At 42.8% G+C, this 7,492-nt stretch overlaps 1 non-coding gene across 1 annotated transcript; it reads left to right on the top strand.

Moving 5' to 3' along the window:
* The first annotated feature begins 294 nt into the window (after positions 1-294).
* On the top strand, positions 295-400 carry LOC121993759. Its single transcript, XR_006115404.1, has one exon. It is a non-coding gene; the product is annotated as a small nucleolar RNA R71 (small nucleolar RNA).
* Positions 401-7,492: the final 7,092 nt, after the last annotated feature.

The following is a 7,492-nucleotide window of genomic DNA, read 5'->3' as shown; positions in this document are numbered from 1 at the left end:
TGTTTGAACTCCTCACTCTGTGACTTGTGAATTTCAACATTTTTAGGTGGTTGAATTTCATTTTGTTTGACAGGCTCTCTTACATTTATGGCTTGCACTTCTTGAATATCTGAGGGAAATTCCATCAAACTTTTGTTCGACCATTTATGGAGGTTCAATGTCACTTGATCAATTAACGAATAAGCTTCATCTACACTTTTGTCCATAAAAGAACCTCCAGCTGATGAATCCAATAAAGTCTTGTCTGAGAAAGAAATTCCCCCATAGAATATGTGCAAAATCAACCATTTTTCAAAACCATGATGAGGGCACTGTCTTTGAAGGCTCTTGAATCTATCCCATGCTTCAAATAATGATTCTCCATATACCTGAGAAAAATTTATTATGCAATTCCTCATATACACCGTTCTACTTGGAGGGAAAAAATGATTCAGAAATTGCTTCTCCAATTGTTCCCAACTTGTGATGCTTTGAGGACAGAGAGAATATAGCCAAGTCCTTGCTTTATCCTTGATACTGAAAGGAAATGCCATCAATCGAACTACATTTGCTGACACTCCTTCACATTTCACCATATCACAAATCTCTAAAAATGTTTCAAGATGCAGATAAGGACTTTCTGATACTTCTCCTCCAAATTTGTGACCTTGTATCATGAAAATTATCTCTGGGTCTAGTTGGAAACTTTCTGCTTCAATTTGAGGTTGCACAATGGGAGATAAAAATCTTGCAGAAAATGGTGTAGAAAAATTTCTCATGGGCCTGCTTGACATGTTAGTGCTCATGGATATTCAAGAAGAAAAAGAAAATTATCAAGAATAAAAAACAAGAAATAAAATGCAATATGAAAGGCAAGAAAGCAAATGCAGAATTTAAATTGCAAGAAAGAAAGTGCATAATGAAAACAAGAAAGAAAAGATAAAAGGAAAAAGAAAAATGTCTAGAATAATTCATATGCTAAAAATTGCAAGATATGTTTACAAAAGAAAAGAAGAAAGAAACAAGATCAAAAGAGAAAACAGAGAAAAGTTAGATTAGAGTACTAGAAATCAAGAATGCAAAGTTAGAATTAGAATTAGAATTGCAACAAAAAGAATTGTCAAGAATGTTATTCAAGAAAGGAAAAACTTACGAAAACAGAATTCTAACAATTAGTTATAACTATGCAAATCAAAAGAAAAAAGGAAAAGTTATGTTTAGTCTAACTCAATTGATAATTCCTAATGTTATAGCGTAGTCCCCGGCAACGGCGCCAAAAACTTGTTCGCTCTCCGCAAGTGTACGGAAATGTCGCAAGTAATATAAAAGATTATCATATCCACAGGGACTGGAATAAGCACTAGAAATGTCTCAATGCGAATTAGCTAAACAACTATCCAATCGTTTCAAAAGCAAAGTAAAGGTAAACAAATCTAATCTTAAAGATCAACAAACAAGAATTTAGTGTTTTGGGTTATAATAAAGGGAGATTCTAGGAGTTTCGGTTTCTTTGTAGGATTTCTCGAATGTAAATGGTTCACCAATTCTTATCCCTCAATTGCCAAACATGTAGAAAGTTGCCGGTTCTCTCTTGCAATAGACAACCGGCTAAGGACTGAGCAATGTATCTAAATAGGATTAATTAGACATGAACCTATGTTGTCCTTACACAGAAGTGCACCTATTACTATGCCTTCCTCGGATATCAACGTAGAAGCCCACGACTTATTAATCTATCAAGATACAAGAAACTAATCACAAAATCCATCCTACTCTCTTGAATATTCCTATTTCCTCTTCAAGACTATCTCTCAAACGTCCTTACACGGGCTTGCACCTGTCACGTGGATCTCTCGGATGATCGAGTGAGAATTTATCTTTACAAAGTCCATAAGAAATCCAAACAATTAATCAAGAATGAGAATTAAGCACGAATCACCATTAATCATTCAAGATCTAATCGATACAAGCAAGATAATGTCATTGAAACAAGAAAATGGCAAATCCATAAGAGATTACATCAATCCATCATACAAATACTCCCTTCATCCTAGAATACAAGATCTACTCCATGAATCGAGGAAGAAAACCCGAAGAAATAAAGAATACAAGCATTTCTTGAATCCCCAATCCAAGACACCAAGAAAAGGGGGAAAGAGAAAACTTATCTACGAAGAAGCTTCGTCTTCGGATCCAATCCTCGCTCCGGAGCCGAAATCGTCAAGAGCTCCCCTTGAATTGCCCAGAAATCCTCCCAAGATTGGGAGGAAACCATCAAATCTTGCCTTCTCCCAAAGGGGGAGAGATCCCCTTTTAATTCATGAAGGAAGGTTTAAATAGAGGAGGGAATCGGGCGCCACACGGCCCCGTGACACGGCCGTGTGAGATTCACACGGCCATGTCCAGTTCCTTCTCTGCCAAAGCTGCACGGCCGTGTGACTCCACCCGAACCCATACGCTCCTTGGAAATACTACGGCGTGTGGTGCACACCTGACTGCTTGGTCTCTGGAAACCTCACACGGTAGTGTAGATCCACACGGCCATGTAAAGCCGCTGGTTGGCTTCAAATCTTGACACGGACGTGCGAGGTTCACACGGCCATGTCATCTTCCTCTTCTGTTGGTGCCAAACTCCACACGGCCCGAGCTCCATACCTGTGCAGGGCCGTGTGAGGTACACGGCCAGGTGCTTTCTCCCTTCGTTTCCTCCAAGGCTTGCCCAAAGATGTAGATTCTTCACCAAATCGACTCCTGTGTACAGAAAATGCACAAAAAGCAGATCTCCGAACTAAAAGAGTAAATATGCTAAAAGGAAAGCTGGAAGTATAAAAATGCATAGATCAAGCATGCTCAAAATATGTAAATGTGCGTAAAAACATGCATAAAAGAGTATATAATCTACGCACATCAACCCCACTTTTATGGAGGTGTCGGCGCAACTAGTGGGCTGGCGCTTCAATCTGCACATGCTACTGATGGAAGATGTGTTGTTTCTATTCAGGTTGAGTGTCGTTCTTTTAGAGCTACCGCATTCTCTAGGTAAGCATTTCCCTACCCTGACCTGCTTTTGCCTTCTTATTCTGACTCTTTCTTTGTCGCAGTGGACACTCTTGCCCAAGCATCCTTGATCAGGCCTCTCCCACTAAGCGTTTTGGAAATAAATCACCGAGGACGCATAATCTTAGGCAGATAGGGCCTCTTGCATTCCACTCCAAGTGCACCCAAGATGGTCGCAGATAATGCCTCTCATCCTGCCACCCCTCAAGCGGCGTCGCCTACCCACTCTATTCTTGAACCTACTCATCAAACTCATCCAGTTCCCCCTTCTCGTCGCCCCCTGACTCCAGAAGAGGGGCCAAATCTAGATGAGCAACCACTTTCACATCGGTCGAGGCACAAACCTGCTGAGTCTCGTCCGGTAGCCGAGGACTCCACTATGACCCAAACACTTAGGTCAGCTCCATCTTTCGTTCCAGAGACACAAGTCCCTCGTGGCCCTATTGCCCCTCCAGAAGCCCAACCAGGGGCCTTTCGAGGGAAAACCCCAATCGTTAAAGAAGAGATCGATCTGGAGTGGCAATCTACACCAGCCGCCCAGGCCGAGCCTTCTTCCTCTAGACCATCTACCTCCACTCGTCTTGCCACCAACGGGACTGCTCCTGTATCATCCAAGTCCCGGTGTTTCCGTTTTTCATTTCTATGCCTTCGGAGTGAGGATTACATCGCGACCCTTCCATCAAGGCGGACAGTGTCTTGCTATGGGGAAAACTATCGATTGTTTGGATGGAGTCTATGAAACAAATCAATTCCATCCCAGTGCCCACTCAAGTGGATCTGTTCTCCAAATATACTATTGTGGTAAGCTTTTGCCTTCTTTTATTGCTGTTTTCTTCCGATTCTGACTATCCTTTTATATCGCTAGATCTGTGTCGAGATGCTGCGCTTGAGATAGACATCCCTGGATATGTATCAGCAAAATAAGGTCTTGAAGGATCGTATTGAGAACATGGAGTCTCATCCTCCTGACTCCTCTCTAGCCGTGCTCCAGCTAAAGGTGGAGGTGGAGTCTCTAAAAAAGTTAAATGCATCTCAGGAACAAATCCTGAGCGAGGCCTTGCTGGAGGCCCATCGGCTACTGGATGACAAGAAGAAACTAGAAGTCCTCCATCAATCAACTGATGCTAAGTACCAAGACGAGCTGACCAAGGAGAAGACCTTATCATAGTTGGCTCACCAGACTACGGCCTTGGAGACCTGCAGGCTCACACATAAGCAGGAGATGGACTATTTGACTAATGAGCATAACTCCAAAGACATACTCCTCATGGATCATCGAAGGAATTTAGAGTCTCAAGCTATAGAGCTGGGCCTCTTACTGACGGAGCTATCCCAAGCCTGCTTAGCCCTATCTACTTCTGCTATTGCCTTAGAAACTTATAAGGTCGGGGAGAGCGACCATCTGCGAGCAAGCCGAGAAGAATACTTGCGTTCTTCAGAGTTTGGCTCCCAAGTGGGAGACTGCTTCATCCATTCGCTCACATATAGAGTAGTAGGCACAGTTCAACAACTCCAAGAGGGAGGGTATCTATCCTCTGACCCTCCTGAGGATTTTCTAGACCATTATCGGATCATCAAAAAAATGTCCGATGATATTTTTTCAGAGTTTAAGTGACTCAGCCCATGTACTACTTTATTTTTCTATTACTTCCCTTGTTTATAAGAGCTCTTCTATAGTCTTTCAATTCTTACTTTCTATTAGTGTTTCAGGATTTCTCCCCTGGCTAGATCCCATCGCGGTCGTACTCATAGGTCATTGCGCGCATGAGCCGAGTGGAACTTGTTCTACCAAAGCCACAAGAGCTAGTTGTGAATGAGATTTTTAGATCCTTGTCTGACCGAGCTTGGGCGATGAGGCAGGGTTTGGAAGGGTTCTACTAGGAGAAAGAGAATAAAGGATTAAGCATAATCCAGGTCGGGACTTCCTGACCGTTTCTATGTGCGTACACCCTGTAGTGCTCATCCTCGACGTGAATCTTTTTCTCAAACAACTGTTAGTACAAAGAGTAACATTTTCATACACGATAAGGCTGGAGGTAATTAGCACTCCATGGACAGTCCAACTTTCTGTTGGAGCAATCGCAATGGTCCGTGCGACCATGTGTTTTGGTGTTTAGGTAAAGGGTTTAAGTTAGGTTCACCCTTGTATTTGATATGTGTATTTGAGTTGTGCAGGTTTACAGGATACACATGTGACTCAGGTTGATGGCTTCGGGTCCAGTGAAGGATAGAGCATTAGAGGGACCATGGACAGGGCAGCGAGGATAAGGGTCGAGGGAAGCGACTTCGAGGCATATGCGAAAGATGGCATTGGGACGAGCTGCGGGCTTGAATGCATCCGAGGGACGAGAGCCAAAGGAAGTAGTCTTGAAGGCAAGAAGTCAAGGCTGCAAAGAAGTATCAAGTGAGTCATAAGGGTGAGGGTACGAGTGCACGAGAGATTGTACTCGGAGTAAAATCCTAGTTTTAGGGTTTTACTGTAGCGTACTGTAGCAGTACTGTAGCACTACTGTAGCAGTCGACTGGATGTTTTAGCAGTCGACTGGGTGCGAACAGAATGGTTCTGTTTGTTCGGTCAGTGTGGATCAGTCGACTACATGTTTTATCAATCGACTGCACCAGTCGACTGCAAGTTTTAGCAGTCGACTGGTATCGAGTCGTTGGGATGTAACGGTCAAATTTCCACAGAGGGCAGTCGACTGTATGTTTTGGCAGTCAACTGGTAGGCAGGGTTTTCAACCCCCGACCTATATAACCAAGACTTGGAAGCTTGGTTATCCCTGACGAAATTAGTGGTGGTAAACCCTAATTAGTAGTCTACTAGTCTCAAGAGTCTTGGTTGGTGTTGTGGTGAGGTTTCTCTACCCACAAGGAGCTACTTGAGATAGCCGGAGTTTGTCGGGGACTAATCCACCGACGAATCGAGATCGTCCACCTCAAGGACACGCCGTGGAGTAGGAGCCCTAATCTCCAAACCACGTTAAACGAACGTATAGCTTGGTTTGCATTTCCTTTCTTTGTCTTGCTTTTAGTTTAGCTTGTTTGTTTTTGTTTGTATTCCGCTGCGCAAGCTAATAATAGTATAGGAAGCAATCGATTTGGGGGTGCCGTCTATCCAACCCCCCTTCAAGTCGGCTACCGATCACCCAACAAGTGGTATCAGAGCGAGGCTGCTCTCCGTTGGACTAATCGCCAAGGAAGCACATGATGACCGACTTGATTGAACCTCCAAAGTTTGAAGGAGGAAGCCTTGGGGACATCACATATTGGATGATGAAGATGGAGGTCTTCTTCAACACGGATTGGGACACCATGATGGTGGTTGAAGAGCCGTTTGAAGTCCCGAAGGACAAGAAAGGGAAGAAACTCCGACCGCGTCATTGGACGGAGGAGCAAATCTCACGATCAAAGGCAAATGATAAGTTAATATCTATTTTGATTGATATTTTGCCTAATGATATGATGAGCCATGTAGGAAAATATGAGAACGCCCACGATTTGTGAAGCAAGGTGAAGATGGTTCTACGGGAAGAACCTAAACCTACACAAGAAGAAGAAGAACCCAAGGAGATGGGTTTAATTACTCAAGTTGAGGAGAAGCAAACGGAAGTTGAGCCATGTTCAACATCCGAGGAGGAGAAGGAAGATGAGGCATCATTTACATTCTCAAGAATTGAAGAAAATTCTAAGGCAAGTGAAGAAGAAGAAGAGGTCTTGGAAGTGGTCAATCTAGCAAACACCTCCACCGAAGCAAAGTCAAAGGACCACATTGTGTGCTTCGGATGCAATGAGAAGGGACACTACAAGAGTAGGTGTCCAATGGGTAAGAAGGTAACTCCTAAAACCACTCAAATTATTTTAGATATTAATTTGGGTTGTAGGAATGATGGTGCCAAGAAGAAGAAGGAGAAGAAGCACATTAAATGCTTCACTTGTGGTGAAATAGGGCACTACCACACCAAATGTCCAAGGAAGAGAGAGCTCAAAAAGTTGGGGCATTTAAGGATGTGGGAAAAGAAGTGGAGGAAGAATGGAGGCTCATGTCAAAGGGGAGCTCCAAAGGTAAAGGGTAAGGTAAACCCTAATTTAAATTTGAAGTCAAATTTAAATTCCTCCATGCATGCTAGGAAAAATAATGATTATCATTATGTAGCAATGAAAATTTTTGGATTTAGATATCATGATAGAAATAGGGTAAACGTAGATCATAACCCTAGGAGACCCATTCATGATAAATCTAGTAATGATAGACCTAAGGAGAACTTAGGCATTAATCCCAAGAAGGGGAGACACATGCCTAGAAAGGGTAAGTCTAGAAATGTCCAAGGTGGATATGTTGACTCTAGGTTTAGGAACCTAGAAAGGGAAAATCAAGCTTTGAAGTCAAAGCTTGACAATTTAGAGAAATTCCTTAAGAGATTCACTATTGGATCTAAGGGATTAAATATGGTGTTGG

The sequence above is a fragment of the Zingiber officinale genome, chromosome 1B (genome assembly GCF_018446385.1).
Source record: "Zingiber officinale cultivar Zhangliang chromosome 1B, Zo_v1.1, whole genome shotgun sequence".
Taxonomy (NCBI): domain Eukaryota; kingdom Viridiplantae; phylum Streptophyta; class Magnoliopsida; order Zingiberales; family Zingiberaceae; genus Zingiber; species Zingiber officinale.
Note: the sequence above shows the minus strand (reverse complement) of the source record. Positions and strands in the feature narration are given on the sequence as shown.